We start from the raw sequence: 20,867 nt of genomic DNA, 5'->3' as shown, positions 1-20,867 counted from the left end.
GAAGTCATCTTGCTGGGAGTCCTTGGCCAGTGGCTTCCTCCGGAGGAGTCGTTGGAGGCAGCCACATCTCCTCACTAGCCATGGACCATGCTCATCCTGCTTCACCAGAGGCATAGCGAGAGAGAGCTAAGGACTCGCCTGCATGCGCTCAGTGTGAGGATCTCTCCTTTTTCCTCAAGATGGTATTTGGAGGAGTTGTAAGAACAGTGCTCTATGCATAGCTGCATTCTGAAGCCACCCTATTAGGTCATCTTGAAAGCCCGTGAATGTGCTCCTCAATATATCCTGGAGGCTCCCTGTGCCAGACAGAGGGCCATACCAAGAGCTTCACGTTTCAGTTTTCATGTCAGTTAGGATTCTGTGCTAGGAGAGAGCATCTGCTCTCTATTTTACAGATGAGGAGGTTTCGTCCCAGAGAGAGCGCGATTTGTCCCTTCCCTGGAGATGGCCCCGCACAGTCAATATGAGGAATCTAGGTCTTCCGCTCCAGCCCAGTGCCTTTCCCAGTGTGTCACATGGTTCCCTCATTATCTGGAGATTTGCTGGAGCCACAGGACCACATAATGCTGCCGCATATGTGGATTCAGCTACAGCTGAATTAACTCGTCATGTCAGCCTGCACTGGGAGCCGGCGCCCCTACACGTGGTAAGCGTCACTCCTGTGGTCTCGGGCTTGGGTCCCGGAGGATATCATCGCCCAGGAGAACGTTTTCTGCCGCCGCCTGGTGCACAGGTCTGTGCTTGAACTTGTCTGAAGCCGGAGGGGCGGAGCCCGGGAGCATGTGTAAAGGCACGCAGCCCAAGCCGCGCCTAATTTGAGCCCATGGAGTGGTATTAGTTTTGACTCAGAGTATGTTTGCAAATCCAGGGCGTAGTTTGAAGGAAGATTTAGTTCCACTACACTGCTTTCAGGTGCTCTGAGCCGGCTAGGAGGGGTCTAACCTGTAGCTGTTGGGAAGAGGGGGCCCGGCCTTGCTGAAGACAGTGCTGCTTCGCAGCTGGCTCACGCTTCACAGTCAGGACCACCCCCTTTATTGGTTGGTGGGTTTTGTGCATTTTATTTATAAGGAACTGAACTTTATTCTTGAAAAAATATACTATAAGCACTTCAAGAGACTTTCACTGTTTTAGACCAGCACTACAATCCATCAAATTCCAGGCCCTGCCCCATCTATGAGCCTGGAGAACTTGGAGTCTTTCAGTTGTGACGGGTCGCCATGTCTAGAGGGTTCCTCTAACACAGAGCACAGATGCCTCAAGACGAGCAGCTGGACTTGGGCATACAAGTTCTGGAAAATGATCTGTTCCTCTGTAAAGTGCGCTAGGCCTGAGTTCTGCTAGCCCATGACCAGCCCGTCCTGTGTATGCCCACTGTTTCCAGAGAGAATGGTCCGTTTGCTAGAAGCACTGCCTAGCCTTTCCAGGGGCCGGCCGCAGTGTACTGCCATCCCTTTCGTGCTCGTAGGCCTAGGTTCCCACAGCTGCAGGATGGAGCAGCCCCCGGGGGGCGGGCCCAGGCATTCGAGCTCCAGGTGTGGTGTCCGGAGCCTTCTGCTCCTGCTTCCTGCCACAGCCACCGAGGCCCACGTTTCCTGCCCCCTTGGCAGGTCCCGGTGGCTCATTTGGCCTTGTTGCCTTGGAGGTGTGGGCCCTTGGAAACGGGGACGCCTCTGTCTCTGCTTCCTCCTCCTCTCCCACGAGGACTGGTATCGAGGAGGAGCTGGGTGTGCGGGGAGGCGGAGGGCAGCTTGCGTGACCAGTGCCCTGACCCTCGCTGGAGCTCTGAGGCGCAGGGAGAAGGGCCACTGGGAGGTGGCCCCTGAGAGTCTTCTCCGTCTCTCTCCGGCCCCAGGCCCTTCCCTCTCCTTCTGCCTTTGGTTCCATCCGGTGCAGTATTTATTACCTCAGGTGAATGTGGACATTTAAAAACATGTTTCTGGGGGCTGCTCTGGAAACCTAATCCCTATTTATGGTATCATCTCTAGGAGGAGCTGTGTTCTGAATTTCAAATAAACGGTGAACATTCCTCAGGAATACGAACCATCTGGACGTTAACGCACCCTTTGTTTCTGGGTCTTTTGAAGTTTGTCTGCACTTCATTTTGGAATCTGGAGTTGTGACATACAGTTTTGAAGACACCCGAAGGGCACCAAACACATTCTTCTCCAGCGCCGAGTCTCTTGTGCCACCTCCCTCTTAGAACTAAGACCTCCATGTTTTCCTGGTGGAGATGAAGGTCCCTCCCAGGAGTGAGCCTTGGCCTGTGGATAGTTCTGCCTTCAGAGCTCTGTGCCTAGCCGGGGACTTGCCTTTCAAGGTACCGCACAGTTTTCTCAGTTTAGAACACGTTTCCCCTCCCGGCTGCCTTCACTACTTACTGCAAACCCATGAAGAGTTCCATGGTTGCAGATCTGGTATCGATTATCATTAATTCTTCCCTTTATGACTTTGCCACTTAAATACACATTTAGAAACAAACCAAATAAACATTAAATGGAATAACTAGATTTTTTAACTTGGGTGGTCCACTTAGTTTCAACATGTGCTTAGCTTTCAAAGGTGGTTATACAAACACTATTTGACTAAGGATTGCCATACTTTTCTTATTTTTAAATGTACAAATTCAGATATTTTAAAAAAGAAACCTCGGGCTGTTTACAATGTGTTGCTAGACAGATTAGCTGGGAAGGTGAAGCAAGTTTGCCTGGTCCCCCTGTTTCAGTTTGGCCGGTAAGCCTGACTGGTTGGTGTCCAGTTGTGTGACTGTGGACAGGCCCCTTGACGAAGAAGCTTTGCCATCTTTGTGACAAGGAAGATTTCCCAGCGGATTCCCGGGTCCTTTTGCACTTCTGAAATGCTGGAACTTTGCAGCGCCGTGAATGGAGAAGTGATGTTTAGGGGGATACCCAGTTCTGGAGGGATGAGGAAAGTCTGAGCTACAGCGTGGGATCCTCAGCCCCCTTTGAAAGCCGGCTGATTTTGGTTGCCCTGTTGATTGAACTGTGCATGTGGTTGGGAACATAGATGGGGCATCTGGAAGAAATGTCTTACTTTAAAAATAGTTCGGGGAGAGATGGTGCCTCAGCACCTCCACGATGGTGTGGTGCCCTGGCCTCATTCCGCTGCGGAGTGCAGTGTGGCCGCGGGAGTCAGCTCTGTGACGATCCCTTTGGATCTGGCCCCGCAGTGTTTGGGGGGTTTCTGGATTGCGGGGTAGACGTCGGATCCTTACTCGGGCAGGTTGGCATTTGCATGTCTCTCCCCAGCACAGAGAGAAGCCCTTTCCTTTGAGATTTTGCCTCTCTTTCCTCTTGTCAGGCTCATCTTTGTTCCTCTCCTCAGCATCCAGTCCACCTGGTGGCCTGCTTCCCACCCTGCAGTGAGTGTTTCTCAGGTGTAATGAGGTGTCCTCAGTGACGTCCACCGGGGGGTCACAGCTAGCTTCCTTGAGTCAGAATTTGGGATCGGATGCTGATCTCAAAACTAGTGTAGAGGGTGGCTATACAGGGAGTGAATGTATTAAATGTTAAAGAAAATTGGCACTTTTAACATGTATGGGTTTTCACAAATTTGAATCTGGTTCCTGTGAGCCTGGGGCAAGCCATCTTGATTTGTCACAGAGGTAGCCCTTGGGCAGATGCTAAGGGCACCTGAAGGAAGAGTGACCACAACATTTCATTTAGGGTCCTTTGACCCATCTTCCTGCTGGATTGGGTTTCTAAGTCTCCTGTAGGAGTTTTCCTTTAGAATCTTCCTAAAGCAGATAAAATCTAAGTGGTCACAGAAGTCAGAGAGGAAAATAAAGCTTGTTTCTTCTTTTCACCGATTCTGTAAAGGTAGCCTCAGCATGAAGGTTTGTGCGTGTGTGTGTGTCTCTGTGTGCGCTGGGGCTGGAACCTGGGGCCTCCTGCATCCTAAGCAAGTGCTACCACTAATCTCCAACCCCAGCCTGTTTATGCTTCAGTCCTCACCCCTAGTGATTGAGAGTTGACAGGGAGCTGATACATGCGAACCCTGCTTCCTGGTAACAGGCTGGTGAGTGCGATTACATGCTTAGAAATCAAACAGAAGCAGGCAAGACTGAAGGTGCTGTCTGTCCTTGCCAGGAGAGTGAGTCGCCCCAGGTGGTGGGGCTTCCTTCTCGGGCTGTTTGAGAGACAGGGTTGGTCACCATCTCCACTTGACCTTGGTCACTGGATGCATTTCTGAGTTTTATAGGCATACTTTGGTCACTGTTTGGCTACCTTCTTGCTTCGATGGGTCTTTTCAGGCCTCTCAAGGATTTTTTGTTCTGCCCCCCAGGCTTCTTGATTCTGATCAGTCTGCCTGAAGCCACCGGAAGCCCAGGCCTGTGCAGGCTATCCCTGCACCTGGCACCTGCTGTGCTCCAAGGCTCAGCTTGTGTTTGTAGTTGGTGGTTTAAACAAGTTACAGGTAAAACCCTACAAAAGCCTCTGTCTAGATTCTTATCTCTCTCCAGCAGAACCAGACGGAGATAAATGAAGCTGAATGCTGGGCGGTCTTTGTTTAAACAGGAGTCGCTGGTGGCCAGCATGATGAAGACACAGAGCCTGATTAGGGGCTGGAGATGGGGAAGGAGGTCTCAAAGCTTGGCGTGAAGGGCCTCATGTGTGAACTTAGACCTTGCAAGGTGCTGTTTCTGAAAGGCCCCAGGAGCCACCCTGGGATGTGGAGATGTTAACTTCCTAAGTTAAATGGAGTGAGATCTCTTGTAGTGCCCCTGAGGTCCCAGGAGTTTGGAAAGGCAGAGTAAGTTTGAAACGCCGTCATACCTAGCACTCCTATTCCACTGGTCTCTGGTTTGTTCTGTGATATCGAGATGACAGTCTCCAGGCTATGCAGGTAGCAATGATTCTGCAACATGGAATAGCTGGAGAGGATCCAAATGACTGTGTGGCTTATTTTTGGATGATACAGAGCCATCCTTTCAAGAGGCAGAATTGGGAAGGACGGATGGGTCAGTAGCCAAGCTACCTGGGAGTTATCTATAGTTGCCTGGAGCTTGAAAGAGCTGGAAGAAGGAATTATTCAACAGGAGTTCATGTAAAACCTGCTTCTCTGATTCTACCCCATTGGCGGAGTCTGATTGGCAAATCTTCCAGCGTCATCCTTCACAAGACCAGTTTTATAAGGAGAGTGATCTGGGTTGGAGAAATTATTACTTATATTTTAGCTCACCAATTCCTTCTGCTCCTACCTCTTTTGCCCAGTTTAAACTCTATTAAGTTTTTGTTAAGAAAGAGGAAGATGAGGTCACTTATCTCACAATTTCTTTAAACCTTTAATTATTGTAAACAAAAGATCCAGTTTCTTCAGAGCTTATAGCAATGCCTCGGTTTTGTGGCTGTTGGGAGTTTTGATTATCGCATTGAGTCATAGTTTGACTTGAAGATCTAGAATAACATTGTCTACAAAGAAGTGATTACAGTAATTGGCCATGACACCCCACAGAAAAAAAAATTTTACTTACAGAATTATATAAAGGGTCTTCTATTTCATTACTGCAACAAGCCTGGAATGAGCTTGCCGGTGCTTCATGGTGGCACTTTGAAGACAGGGTTGACGTGATTCTGTCTCATGGTGCCCTTGGACCAGTCTGGCCCACTCTCTGTGTACTAGACTCGGAGTCATCCTGTCCCTTGGTGAAAAAAAGACGTTCAGGGGCACACGGAGCCCTTGGCACACAGTGGAGGCTTGGTAAGCACTTGATGGGCAGTGGGTGACAGGTGGCAGCACTGGGGGGTGGACTCTGGAGTGGAGGGGGAGTGAGGCCGGGTTTTGAGTTACCGGTTCTAGTTACACTGCCCGGGCTCACATGGTACGTTTCTGCTAGGCTGACTGTAAACAGGCTTTTATGATTCTTTTGCAGACTCAGCTAAGAGGACTTAGAGTTGACTTTGAGTGTTGTCCCATGATGTCCTTCCCTGGGGTCACGATTTTAAAGGCTTTTGCTGCCTGATGAAAGTTGTCCTCCTGGCCCAGTTACCAAATTCTGGCAAAGGATCAATGTGGAAGCCTCCTGCTCCAAAGGTCTCATGTGACTGAAGTAGTATCAGGACACCGATTACATGCAAGTGATTCCCACACTAAGAGCTTTAAAAATGAGATTTTTCTTTGAAATTTAAAAGAACGTGAAATGAAAACATGCTTGCTTTCCAACTTAGATTGATTAGCTGGCGTGGAGGGAAGGCTGGCCTTTGAAATCCATAGGCATCCTGTTGCAGGCCGACCCTGCTGACCCTGGCAGATTAGTAATGGTCTACGCAGCCTGCTCTGTCAGCAAGTCTGGCAGGGCGTGCGCAGATGGTGCCAGTTGGAGAAAATCACTGCCGAACCCTGGGCTCAAGCCTCTGCCTCCTTGGAGGAGCCGAGCCGCCCGAGACTGGCTTGTTTACAGATGTGGGCCTGCCCATCGCCTCGGAGGAGACCTCAGGAGGTGCCAGTCTGGGTTGAGGATGCATCGGCCGCTTATTACTTAAGTAGTGCTTTCTTGTTGAGCCCAGGCCTTCCTGAGCTGTTAGGCATCTGGGGTTTTTACAGGGTCTGTGGCCTTGGGGTTGTTCTGCAAGGGAATCTGAAACCAGAACTGATCTCATTCCAAGGAGTCAGGCATAATGCAATACTTGTTTTCCTAGAGCCGGTCAGCCTAAGGAAAATGCGAGTGGGCCGGAGGGGCTGAGGAGGAGTCTCCAGAGTTTGAGTAATCACCTTAACCCAGGGGCAAAAATGATTTTATTATAGAAAGCAGCACACACAAGCTCTGTCCTTCCAGCTGCCAGTTTCGGGGTTGTCCAGGGATGCCCAGAGAGTTTATAGTCGACACTTCTTGTGTGGGTCACTCCTGGAAACGGTGACTCTACCCCCAAAGATAGCAAGGAAAAGCAGCTCAGTGACACGGAGCCCTTGACCCAAACCTTCCTTCCCCCAAGGTCGAACTGAGTCGCGCCTGGTAGCTGGCTCCTCCCAACTCGATGCAATTTATTCTTAGAACTTTTCACTTGGGGTTGCGTTGAAGGACTGAGGCTGGGCAGTTCATCCTCCTGAAATGCTTCCAGCTGCGCTGCACTGCAGTAGGGGGAGGGCAGGCTGGAAGACTTCTGGTGTCGAAGGGACCCCGAGTGTGCCTGGCTGTCATGGCCGAGGGCCACTAGATCCCTGCTGGGCTCTCAGCACGGCTGACGTCCTGGGTGCTGGCTCCGGCCTCCTTCACCTCTTAAGTCTCCGTCCAGGTCCTTTCTGGCTCTGCGTCTCGTTCCTGGGCAACCGACTCGCTGCTCTTTGGGAGGCTGTGTGAAGGAAGCGTGTTCATGTTTCCTTCTGGAGCACTTGTCCCTGGACACACCGCTGTGGTGCAACGTGAGCACCTTTCTCTGGCCCTGACTTCAGACAGGTTTATAGTGGTATCGGCCACTAAAGTGCGTATCGGCCCCTCCCCATCGGGCACAGAACAGACCCTGTTGAATGCCCTCTAGCGCTTTTGACATTGGGATAGAGGAGAGTTGAGAGAATAGAAATGGTGTTTGCTGGGCCCCCAGGGTGGGCACGGAGGGAATTAAGCACCACTTGCTGCAGTCTGCTGAGAGGTGCTCAGAGGCCCTTCAGTGTGACCGAGGACTTGTCTGGCTATCATAGCAGAGCTGGGCATGATGGCTGTCCTGGCTCTATGTGAGGCCGGAGGAGAGAGCTGGGTCAAGAAGGACTCCAGGAGCGAGACCGGAGAGCTGGTGGACTGTGTCACAAGCAGCTCAACTTCAAGCAGGTTGCTCTTGAAGCGTCCAGGACATCCTTAGATATCTGGCTCTGGGCTTGATCAGAGCAGCCAGGGAGAGTGATTTGGGGGTTGTTGTCACATGTGAGTAGGGTGGTGGTGAAGGAGGGGACTGGAGGGTGTGGTGTGGCGCAGAACTGGGAGCTCACTGTGGTTGCCCCACGGCAGCGGCTGAGTGACATGAGTCTCCCCGTTGAAGTCGATGAGTAAAAATTCGTTATTGATTGCGTTAGGCCCTCGCTTGCTGTGTGCATTTGACAGGAACATTCACAATGACCTCTGGAGATGTAGAAATGAATTCTCGGATATAATGCTGCAGTAGTTTTAGAGAGCTCGGGTCCGTTTCACAAAGGCTCTGCCCTTTGTAGTAGATGCCAACAACCCAGCAGACTGGTAGCTGGGGTTGGTGATTTGTGGAGCAGGTCACCACCGGTGTATTTAGTAGTGGGAGGAGGAAGAGCTGGGGACCAAAGTGCAGCAGAAGCCAAGAGCCAAACCTGGTCAAGAGGCCACATCAGCCAGGCTTGGCAGACGTGCTGGTGGCTTTGGTAATTACCCTGGTGCCTGCTGTATGTGCGCCTTTTCCACTGAGTTTAAAAAAGACTTTCTCTAACTACCGGTCTCCCAGGAGTTGGGCCGCCTTTGCCGGTGGTGGTTTTCCCTGCGGGTCTTTCCTGTGTCTGAGCCCGGCTGTCTGCTGACTCCACGGTAATACCCTGGCCTTCTGCTTCCCGGACTCCTGCCCTCTCCTGCTCTGGGCTGAGCTCACAGGAGGTTTATGAGGACGTGCCCCTCAGGAGAGGGCCAGCAGAAGCCACGTGACTGCACGGCCAGACTCGCACACGTGGACTTGACAAAGCCCGGTCTCCCTCTCCCCTCTCCTGACCCCTCTCCTTTTTTCTGTTATTATTTTTGGCATAAATGCTGGCGTTGCTAATAACACGATACCACAGATTGGGTAAGTTGTAAAGCGTTTGTTCTGGCTCACACTTCTAGTCCAAGGTTGAGGGACTGCGTCCGGTGGTGGGCTTCATGCAGGCAGAATTCCAAGGAGGTGCAGACCATCCATGGAGAGACAGGGAGTCTGAGAGAGAGAGGCAGATAGATGGCTATCACATGGTGAGACAGGAGGGCCAGCCTCCTCCTTCTGGAACAACCTTCTCTTTGGGAACTTGCCCACTCTGAGAGATTAGCAGTAACCCCTGCAGGAGAGCAGTCAGGACCCCGTCTTCCACGTGGCCCACTCTAAAGTCCCATCACCTTCAGTACTGCCACGCTGGGGACCGGGCTCCTTACACACGCACCTTCAGGGATAAGCCATAACCAACAACTGCAAATTTTATGGCAAGGCTTCTAACTGGGGAGGAAGGCCCTCTCCACACTGGCTTCTCCTTTGGATGCATACTTTCATTATGAATAAGATTCCCTCTGGACCCCATGTTCCCCACCAAGTCTCATTCAAGCAATCCAACTGTGGTAATGACACAGGAAGAAAATAGACCCTCAGATGTTGGGGAAATGAATATTGAAAGCGGTGCGGGTAAGTAGGCAGAAGACATTTTCATGTTTATCCACAGCCAGGGATTTGCTTCCCAAGGAGACTGCCACACCACTGGCCTAGAATGCACTGTGGCTCCCTGTCACTCCTTACAGCCTCTGGAAGGGACACAGACTTCACTGAGACCAGGACACCCTCACTATTTGCAGTTGGAAATACTTCTGGCGTTTGTTGAAGTCTCTGTTGTTTTAAAACTGCATTCTGTTGTTCAAAAGTTTGCTTTTTCTTTTTGCCACAGTGTTATTTTCTTAAAACACTCTCCCACAGTCTCCTCTATATAAATATCAGGCAATGATAAATGATTAAGCTCAGCCTTTTTATTTTTTCCCCCATCATCTGCGAGGTACCACTGTGCTACCTTCTGGAACTCAAGGGTACATGGGAAATGGTCTCCATCTTTAAGGAGCTCTGAATCTAGAGAGCCGGCTGGTTTGAGATGTAAATGGCCTTTTAGGAAGAAGGTGTGGTGAAAGGCTGGGGAGTGGAACTGGTCCATTCTTCAGGGGCTCGAATCAGAGCACCATATGCTCTCTGGCCTCTTAAGAATGAAATGGAATTAATCCTCCCTAGGAAGAGGGGCTGTTCCCCGGGCAGGAGGTGATATGAGCTTTAGACATCACGGGGTAGGTAGGCCAGCGATGGCAGGCATCTCACTTTGGTGGGTTAGAAGAGGGGCAGTGGTTGAAGATGAGGTTGTGGAGCAAAGCCAAGGTCAGGTCTTGATCTAGGGGTCATATGTATGGTGGTGAGGTGTGCATGGTAACAGAATTCCTCTTCCGACAGCACGGAGGGTGGAGGGAATTGGGGAATGGGGAGACATGCAGTAGCACTTCGTTTGGATGAAGCACTTCTAAACAGGATGAAGGCTTGGACGGAGGCAGGGGCCTGGGCTGCTTGGGAGAGCTGTATCTGAGGACTGTTCGGAGGTGGAGTGGGTGGGCTTGGTGATGATTGTGGTGTGGTGCAGCAGGGCTCTCATCTGTCTAGTGGAGATGGTTGGGTAGCTGTCCCCAGCTGGGACCAGAGACAAAGGAGGAAGGGCAGTTAGGAGGTGGGGGTGCCCACTGTGAGTTTCTGTTATTTCCACTTTTTCTTCAATCTTTGAACTGCTCATGGGGCATGTTTACTTCTCCCTTATAAAAGGTGAAGTGCAGGTTCAAGCCTGGTGGCAGTGGTTTTGACAACTCGGGGCCAATAGACGTCACTAGGCGTACGTGCGGATCTCCGTCTGGAGATGGGAGCTGAGGAGGATGGAGTGGCGGTTTCCACCGTAAGCTGCTGTGATTCAGGAGCAGGCACTGCGTCCAGCAGCTGGAGACGTGAACAAGGCCCTGGACCTGGCGGGGTAGCCGATGGTAGCCGCAGCGTCCACTACACTGCACGCAGGACTCTGAGGTCCAGGGATTTGCTCCCACTGAGGCTGGGGTTTCCTATTTCTGCTGGCAGGTGGGGTGTGCACAATGTGAAGGCCCCGAAATGGGCTGCAGCTCCAGTGGCGGGCCACACCCCCCTGTGTTGAGCAGGCCCCAGCAGCTCACTGCCGACGTCTCTCTGGGTTCTTGTCTCATGAATCCCCAAAACTGAAATCCACAGACAAGGATGAGTGACTGTTTCTTCAAGTGTGAATAGAAACAGACCAGCCCACATGACGAGAGGGGATCCAGGCTCGTCACTTGAGTGTGCTGGTCTAGGGGTTTCTATGGTGCTTGGGTCAACACTGTTGGCCCAAATCTATGCCAATCAGGGTTTGGAAAAGGAGCCGTGATTCTGGTCAGCCCCACAATCCCGTTATTCTGTCCTACTTCGGTTTCTGCTTGTGGGAAGCAGGAGGTTGAGGTCAGGAGCTGCAGGTGCTCGGGGTTCTGGGTTGTGGTGCTGTGAGGCGCAGGCATCTGCCCCAGACCCCGGTGGCACTTCACCTGTGGGACAGGTGAGCCCCCACCTCCCAGCTTGACTCTGCCCTGGATGGCGGCTCCTCGGGCCCACACTGGCTCGGCGGGCTCCATACGGCCAGGTCCCTTGCTCACCACCCCGCTGCCCCTCAGCGGCTCCACCAGCGCTTCTGGGCAGGGTTGGGGGGAGTCAGGTCATCACTACCTCTGTGACCTCTGCCATTTTCCTCTCTACCTGCTTGCTGTAGCCACCTCGTCCAGCTTGTAGATGTCGCTTGGATGTGTCCAGGCCAGTGAGGTGCTATTCCAGGGCTCCTGACCTTCCTCTGTTCTGTCGGAATGTCACCTTACTCTAGAGGGCTCCCCAGAGGATTGATTGTGGCCACCTCCTCAGAGGCTTTCCATCCCCTTACCCTGGTGACACCGACACCGTGCACAGTTAGAGGACTTTTGCCTCCTCCCTGGCAGGAAGGGGGGCTCTCGTTTTTAGTATGCTAATGGGTGGTGTGTCTTCTCGTGTTTTTAAGGTCATTCTAGGGAGGGTGTCCTCTAAGGTTGTGCTTCTCTTTAGGAAAAGTGGACATTGAAAGATTTAAAATGCAAGTGAAGTAAGGGAGTTGTTGATGTTTAGGACTGACGATTGCGAGTCTCTTACATCGGTGACTTCACCTAGAATATTTCAGATGTCATGAGATTTACAAAAAAAGACCTTGCACATAGGTCAAAATCAACTCTATGTTGTGAGGGGTAGTAGTTTTTTTATTGCAATGTAGTCTTATCATTGGGCATGGTTCCATTAAGATAATTATGTATTCATCTAGAAGCAGGAATTATGCTATTATTAATAATTCAGGAGAGTTTTCAATTAAGCTTTGACAACATTATTGTCTTTTGGTCCGATCTGACTCCTTGTTACATCAATAGTAACATCAAATTATTTTTTTTCAGTGAAGATAAAATTAAACCCCAGATAAACAGAATCCAAAAATCATTGGTCTTTAACCAATCTGGCTTCCTTTGAGCATCTCTTAGAAGACAGAGACATATTAAGGATTTTAAATTTTATATGTTTTCCTGGACATATCCTGAGATTTGTGTTCCTATTTTGCCTCTGTGTTCCTTGATCACATCTCCTGTAGCTCCCAGTACCTGAGAGATTGATTCCAAACATAACCGTGTGCCACCTGAAAATTCTTTATCATCAAAGAAAGAGGTAGTATGTTCATTATGTGGAAACATGGAATTTTAATGCATTTCCTCAGGGTCTCAGTGGTAGCCACAGAAAGGCTCCTTTCATTGGGTGGGGGCTTTAATTGATCTGTGCTCTCCCAGCTAACTCTCAGATTCTCCAATCCCCCCAACCCGCTCCAGTCAAAAAGCTCAAACCACTGATAGTTTCTAGTTAACCTTTAATGAATCTGAAATCTGGTTCAAAGTACCCCGTTCAGGTTAGAGGGTCTAATAGTAGTTTAGTGCATGCGCTTTTGTCAGAAGAATTACAAAGTATGGTGTTTGTAGACATGAGAAGGAGTCTTTTTAGTTTGCTAGAGCAAGAGTTGACACATCTGCGTTTCAGTGACAATGGTGTGACTCTGCAGGTCTCCATCAGCCTCGGAGGTACTTTTGTTACTTGGCATGCTTCTGTGTGTCTGAGTGTGTGTCTGAGTGTGTGTGTGTGTGTGTGCAGAACGACACAGACAGTGTTGCTCTTGTTGATTTCACGATTCTTTTGGGCTAGGGAATGGGTTTCCCTCTCGTGTACTTCCCATAGACCAGGGTCACTCTTGATCCTTCCCATTCACCCCTAAGCGTTTTAGAAGACATTTTCCCACCTCAGACACTAATTATTAAAGCCGCCTGATTTGCCAGACAAACACAACTCAGTTGTGGTATTTGAGCAACAGATCAATGAGCAAATATTGATGCGACGCACATGCCGCAGAAACCCGGCACCATCTGGGGCTGGGTGGGCTCGTGATGCACACGGGGAGCCGGGAGCGCCTCCGCCTTCCGATGGCGCAAGTGATGGAGGGAAAGCAGAAACTCCTGAGCAGCTTTCTCAGGGCAGTGGGGCCTCGTGCATGCATTCATGACTCATCCTGCTACCGTCACAAAGCGTGCCCAGGACCAGGGTGGCCGAAGTGTGTGACATTCTGGCCCTCCCCGAGCTTGGGGAGCAGGGCCTGCTGTCTTGGACAGGAAGTTAGTGAGCTGGGGCAGCCGCTCCAGAGTCGAGGGGCGATGAGGGCATGACGCAGGGCACCTGTAGGCCACTGTCGGAAGGTCTGCCCCTGACTTCTGTAGGAAGGGTAGTCTTCGTTGGCAGTGACTGGTAGATTGGCCTGTGGAACCCCAAAACGTAGGGGTGCAGGGGGGTGGGGTGGGGCATGGTTGGGGAGAGGACTTGTGTTGAACCTGAGTGTTCGGTGCGTTTCCAACTCTGTGTCCTGTGTCTCCTCTTGAGGTGGTGTGCCGTCCTTAGAACCTGCTGTTGACCTTGCGGTCCGTGGTTCTCGTGTTAGTTTGACCTTATAATTTACCAACTGCATAAAGTGACCTGACCGCTTTGAGCCTCCACTTAGCATCTATAGACACAAGATACTAGGAATCTGAGCCCCCTGCATCAGCTGCCATGTGAGGGTTCACGTGCAGGAACTCGAGTGAAATGAAAGGATTTTGAGGCTGCAAACTTTCCGAGGATGGGCGCTGTTGTTAGAATTAGCGGTGGTGGTGGAGGAAGCCTGGTCCTCAGCATCTCTCCCAGCATGCTTTTCTGGTTTGTTTTTGGTGGTGGTGGGAATTGAACCCAGGGCCTTATGCATGCAAAGCCAGCACTCTACCACTTGAGCTCTATCCCAGCCCTCACTTTCCCATTTTTGAAGATAACCGTGGCTGCCTCCGAGTAGACGTTCCAGTGTGTGGTCTGAATGATCGTCCGATGGCAACACGAGGGTCCCGTCTCCCATCTTTTGATATTGGTTGTTGATAAAGGAAATGAACAGGTCCACTCATAACTCTAGGACTCTGATCGGGCTTGGACTTCACGTTCATGATTGTAGAGATTTGTAATTGCGGGTCAGGGGCGAGGTTTACTTCTTTCTCTGAGTAAGATTTCCAAGCTGTCAAGGAGAGAAGGAGCTGGTTCTCTAGTAGCCTTCTGTCCACCTGTAGGAACATGGCTGGACCGTCAGCTTGCCCAACTGACTCTGGTGTGTGTTTCCTTCACTGCCACCACCCCGGCTCCCAGAGCAGTGCCTGGTTCATTCCAGGCGCACCTTGGATTTTCCTTAAATCAATGGCCCTGCCAAAGACCTGTTGTGCTGGGGGCACTTGGAAATGTTGGGAAGGTCAAGTCAGGGTCTGCGACCTTCAGGACCTCACAGGCCAGCAGGGAAGAAGGAAAGTAACAGAAAACGAGGGTCGTGGGACAGGTGCTGACTGCAGGAGCTACGGGGGGTAGGAGGGTGGCAGCTAGGTGACCCCACAAAGGCAGTAGTAGAGTTAGGTCCAAATGTGCTCTTGAGGTCTCCGGAGCAGGGGAGGTGGGAGTGCGAGCCCCCTCTGCAGACAGCAAGAGGGTCCACTGCAGGGAATTTGGAAACAATAATATTGACCAAATAAGTCAGTTTTCTTTTGTTGTCACACACAGGGAACCCTGCTGAAGAGAGGGTGTGCCGAGTCTTCCCCAGGGGCTCCCAAGTCCGCCCGCCTCACCCTCTGGGCGCCCATACCTTCTCTGGGTGACATTTGTTCCAGTGACATACTTGGACTTCAGAGACCGCAGCCTTCTGAAAGCACAGCCTTCAGGCTGGGTAAGATAATTTCATAGATGCGTTTTATAAAACAACAACAGCAGCAAAACATTGAGAAAGCCCTAACTCTGGATACGGGCGTCATCGAAGACAACCGTAGGATGAAAAGAAAACGTGTCTTCTGTCACTCTCAGAAGTTTAGAAAGGCTCTTCTTTTCTCCTTCTTTCAAAGAGAGATGATCTTTTAAGACATCTTCTCCATCTTAAAAAGGTAGGCTTTCTTGGGTCAACGTCTTGTGCCATCACACTTGTGTTATCAAAGAGTGACCTTTCGTTTGTTGAAAAATAATTTTTCTCAAAAATTGATATTGGATTCCATGTTCCTTGTAATGCTCCATTTCAATCTACCAGTGTGTTACAGTGATAGTCGGTTCATTTTTCCATCTAGACTTAAAAGAAATTATCCCCTCTCTCGTAGCAGCCAACTTCCCAAATTCACAACACTACTCGGTAATCACCCTTCTTTCTTTCTTTGGTGAAATTTTATCTTTTTTACATTGTGCAAAATATATATATATATATTTTGGATGTTGTCCATATTACAGGTTTGTAAGGAATTGCTACCTCAGTATTTTTGAGGTATTTTAAATAAGGTGGGAAATTAGTCTCAATACCTAAATCAAACACACAAAAAATCCATTTAAAGAAGATCTGAGTGAATCGACGTGGAGACCCGTGGGATAGTACAGAAGACAGACAGAGCCACATACCTACAGTCATCGGACCCTTGACAAAGGTGCCCAAAACACACATTGGAGAAAAGACAACCTTTTAAACAAACGGTGCTGGGAGGACTGGACATCCATATGTAGAAGAATGAAACTAGACCCCTGTCTGTCACCCTGCACAAGAGTCAGATCAAAACGGATGAAAGACTTAGGAATTTAGGCCAGAAACCTTGTAACTGCTGGAAAAGAACCTAGGGTCAGCACTTCATCATATAAGTGCAGGCATTGACTTCCTCGGCAAGGCCCCTAAAGCTCAAGAAATAAAACCAGGAATCAATAAAGTGGGATGCCATCACATTAAAAAGCTTTGAGCAACAAAGAGAGGAAAGAGAGAGCCCATGGAATGGGAAAACAAATCCTTGCCAGCTACTTCTCTGATGGGGGATTAATATCCAGAACATATAAAAAAAACCACAAAAACTCAATGCTAAAAACAAAACAAACAAAAATCCCAATCAATAAATGAGTAAAAAAAAAAAAAACTAAACAAATTTCTCAAAAGAAGAAGCACAAATGGCCAACAGATATATGAAAAAATGTTCAGTATCTCTAGGAATCAGAGATATGCAAACCAAAACTACACTGAGATTTCATGTCACTTCAGTTCGATTGGCAATTATCAAGAATACAAAATAAATAAATAGGTGTTGGTGAGGAGGTGGAGAAAAAGGTGTACTCGTTCATTGTTGGCCGGGCTGAAAATTAATCCAACCACTTTGGAAAGCAGTGTGAAGGTTCTTCCAAAAACTAGAAACAGACCCACCATATGACTAGCTATCTTTCCTCTTCGGTATTTATGCAAAAGGACTAAAACCAGCATAGTGTAGAGACACATCACTAGAATGTTTACAGCACCTCAGTTCACAATAGCTAAGAACATGGAGCCAGTCAGATGCCTGTCAACAGAGGAATGGAGCAAGAACATGTGGCACATTCACACAGCGGAGTTTTACTCAGCCACAAAGAAAGAAATAATGGCATTTGCCGATAAATGGATGGAAATGGAGAAAATCATGCTAAGTGAAATAAGCCAGACTCAGAAAATCAAGTCAAATGTTTTCCATCATATGTGGAAGCTAGAGAAAATAGAGGAAAGATGGCGGAGGGGATCAGATAGCATAAAGATAAGAGAAGATAAGAGAGTAGGAGGAGAAGGAGAGGAAGGGAGGGAGGGAAAGGGGAGGAAACGTGGAATGAATCCAACAGAATCCTATCATATACACACCTAAATGTACCCAGAGAGATTCCACCTTTGTGCATATGTAGAAGGTGCCAATGAAAAATAAATGAATAAAGGAGTGAAAGGAAGGTCAGTGGAGTAGAGGAGGGGGTAATGGGGTGGGGGAGTAGGAATAGAAATCAAATTCCTTGCATGGATGCTTTTGTCATTGGGAACCCAAATACTATGTATGATTATAATGCTGTAATAAAAAAATGAAGGCCAGCTGTGAGTTCCCTAGGATAAGTGTCCATTCCTTGGAGCAATGACTTACCCAGTGGTACCCAGTGCTGCATGCTCCACACCCACTGGAGTAGTTGAATTACCCTGCAGGGTCTACAACATTGATTTTCGCAGAGCGCATCCTAGCAGCCTATTAGCATTCCATTAGGCTGGGCAGAGAACTAATAGGAGAGCATCCCTGAAGTCAGAGATCAGAAGTAGACTTCCGCATGTCCTGTTCAAAAAAGGATGAAGTACAAAGGAAGAGGTAGGGCCAGCCTCAGGTGTGTCACCTACAGAGGGTGCTAGTGAAGCAGCCTGTTATTTTAAGGAAATAACAGGATAAAAGTGCACTGTTGTGCAACTTGCTGTTCAGGGACATGGTGGGGTGAATTTAATCTACAGCTAGGTGAACATACTCTTCACCAAAATTCAGCTGACTGGAATGATCACACTTTCCGAGTTTCCTCTAATTTCTTGTGTTAGGGTTTCAAGTATTTAGTTCAATTAGTAGGCGGACATGTAGGAAAATTGGAATACTCTAATTTCATTTAATGCTTTTGTACTGGGGTGAGATATGGCAGGGATCTGAGAAGTAACACTGTGAAGCTTTTCAACTGCTTTAGATCTTCCCTGGAGCCCCTGATGAACCTTATCTGGCCTTGGAGTGAGGGTGACAGTTAAGTAGTTGGGGGAATTTTCTCACTGAATCTGGAAGAGTGCTGGGAAAAGTGGTTTTGAACACAAGGGTTTGGTTATATTAAGATCAAATTTAATAATTCTTTGTGAAATTTACTACATGTCATATATTGCACTCGGCTTTGAGAGGTGTATGGTAAGTAAAATAGACTCCCCACCTTCATGGACAACTCTAGAGAATCTGTCTCCAGAGATCTAGAACAGATAACAAAAACAACCCTGAGAATGTGTGAAATGAATTTAAAGTACTGTAACTTCACTACTTATTTAGTCATGATTAGCCATTGTTTTGGTGGAAATTGAGGAAGACTCTGTTTCTTAAGAACATGATAAGGAAGGAGTGGTCAGACAGTAGGATTACCAGGAGAAAATGGTGTCCAGAAAGTGGAGGGAAGAGATTGTGTCCCGAAGGCCAGGGTGGGTCAGTCTGCATCACCTACCACAGAAGCCAAGTGTAGATAAGCTCACCAAACCCAGGAAGGGAACAGGGAGGTGACTGTGACCTTTGGGAGAGCTGTTAGGAGGGTTGGGTGGGGGAATCCTGCTTGCAGGAATGGTGAGGTCATCTAGGAGGAAGAGCAGGCTCTGTAAGACAAGCTGAGATGTGGCACCCTTCACTCATCCGCGAGGGCGCCATCTTGCAAAGACATTGAGTCTCTCTGGACCTCCGCCTGCTCGTCTGTAAAGTAAGCAGTGATGCTAGTACCTGTTATTTCAGGGGATCCAATGGGTGCCATATGAGGCAAGTGATTCTTGCCAATTAGCTCCTGAGGATTCAGAGGTAGTTTAGAAGAGAAAGCAACTAATTCCAGTTTGTGGGCTAAATATATGTCTTGTTTAATTTATTTTTTTATTATGATTAACAAACATATAACATAAAACTTACCATTTTCATTCTTTTCAAGTGTGTAGTTGAGTAGTGTTGAGAATATTCCCATCCTTGTGCACCCAATCTCCAGAGCCTTACATCTTGCAAAACTCGTGAAACATCTCATTGTTCCCCTCCCCACAGCCCCTAGAACTGACATCTCTTCTATTCCTGTGAGTTTGGAGTCACACAATGTTGTTCCATTTGTGACTGGCTGATTTCGCTTAGCGTCATACCTTCAGGATTCCTCTGTGCTGTGACAGATGCCAGAATCCACCCCCCTGCCCGTCTTTAAGGCTGAATAATAACCTATTGTACATGTCACGCTGCATCCATTCATCTGGTGATGGGCATTTGGGTTGCTTCAATGCATAGGCTCTTATCACCATTATTTTGTGAATGTTGCTCTATGAACAAGGGTGTACAGATATCTATATCTATATGCTAATGAGGCTGAGGGAAGGTAAGAGGTGAGGGCAGGTGAGGGAAGTCCTGCTGTGAGCTGCCTGCACAGCTGTGCGTCCCCTGGCTGTTGGGGTCCACCCCCACTGTGCCTGCTCACCTCCTGGTGGTCTCTGTTCTCTGCCTTATTTAATTCTCACTCCTTTTCACAATAAGGAGTGCTACCAGAAAAAGAGCGGAAATTGTCTTCACTCACCTTTAAAAAACGTGTCTGTGTCCAGCCCTGGAGGGGAGGAGCTGAACTCCCTGCCAGCTGCTCACGACCAGCTGAGTCCCAGGACTTTCTCAGACCACAGGGAGCGTGTGCCCCCAAGAACAGTGAGGTCAAAATGTCTTCTTCAGCTTCCTCCAGGAGGAAAGGGCAGGTGGTCTTCAGGTTCCTTTATGCTTGATGTGGCACAGGTGGTTGGGATCGTCATTTCTAGGTAAAAAGGAAGAAGGAAAAGTGGGAATTGGACACTTGGACCACCTACCAACTTGGTGCTAGTTCTATGGCCCCCTCCGTCAGTTAGTTTTCCAGAGCAGGCCTCCTGCCACTTCCCTGGTTACCTTGCCGAAGTCTCATCTCTGCTCCTTGGAACTTCTGTTTTACCTGGTTCCTGGGGTGCTTTAAACCTAGCGTTTATGCATAAAAGGTGGCCACCTGCTACATCCTGGGAAGGAAGCTGAGCAGTGTCGCTTCGGATTCCTCTGAAACTCCGTCTCATCAGATTCTGCATCCCATTCTCTGAAAAAAAAAAAATTGGGAATTCCCAGGTTGAAGCTGAATTTCTTTGCATGAGAATCAGGGGAACTTTGGGGAGCCAGCCTGACTACTGGACACAGAGGCATCATCTTCGGGACCTCACTTAGGCCGTGGAATTGGGCAGGATTCTGCTGATCTATCGCTCAGATCCTCTCATTCTGATACTCGAAGGTGAAAAGCTATTTGGACATGCAGTGATGGAGGCCTCTGCCCACCTTATCTTCTAGTTCTGATGGAATGTTGCTCTACTTTACAAGAGGCCACTATTTTAATGTTTTTGTAGGCTTCTAAATGTTGGTGTGAAACCTCAACGGGTTGAATTTTTTTCCAGACTAATACTCGTGAGGAACAAGTGGCCCTGGTGATGAAGCCCGGCCTGGGGGTCCGTAGACCAGGGTTTCCCCTTGTGTGCTTCAAGATCCACATGGCAAGACTTTCCCTCAATGTTAATGTTTTGGGTAGACGAGCTTTTACAAAGATAGTTCCTGCCTTTACTTAGAGGACTTTTGTTCTAATTTCTGAAATTTGATGAAAAAATTTGATGGAATTACTTTCACGCTGTGTTTACCTGAGTGGGAGAGCAGATTATCAAAACGTAAATGTTCGGCTCTCATCCACTATCAGAAGCCAAGTCCTGACATTTTCTACTTCAAAGTGGAGTGAAATATGGCCTGTCCTGGTTGGGTTCCTGGATTGATTTGTTTCCTCACCCCTCCCCTGCTGTGGTCCACCCTGGTGGAAAGCTCTTCTCCCTAATTGGAAAGTTCCCTCTACTCTCCCTCCTGCTGCGATTTACCTGTTCAGCTGACCCTGCCCGGAGACGTTGGCCACTGGTTCCCTACAAGAAACAACTTCACGTGAAGGGTTTAACGG

General features: G+C 48.9%; 1 long non-coding RNA gene across 12 annotated transcripts in view; it reads left to right on the top strand.

Annotated features, from left to right (window-relative positions):
• LOC124097927 (uncharacterized) overlaps positions 1-20,867 on the top strand; it is a 291,392-nt gene that overhangs the window by 149,413 nt on the left and 121,112 nt on the right. For 11 of the 12 annotated variants that reach the window (XR_009227522.1, XR_009227520.1, XR_006853409.2 and 8 more), the window contains one exon: positions 14,889-15,051. This is a non-coding gene — a long non-coding RNA (uncharacterized LOC124097927). Of the gene's footprint in view, positions 1-14,888; positions 15,263-20,867 lie in introns of all 12 variants that reach the window. The other variant, XR_009227516.1, reaches the window with a different exon arrangement.

This window comes from Marmota monax, unplaced genomic scaffold, assembly GCF_021218885.2.
Source record: "Marmota monax isolate L192 unplaced genomic scaffold, Marmota_monax_Labrador192_F-V1.1 WCK01_AAM20220418_F8-fsc00141, whole genome shotgun sequence".
Taxonomy (NCBI): Eukaryota; Metazoa; Chordata; class Mammalia; order Rodentia; family Sciuridae; genus Marmota; species Marmota monax.
Note: the sequence above shows the minus strand (reverse complement) of the source record. Positions and strands in the feature narration are given on the sequence as shown.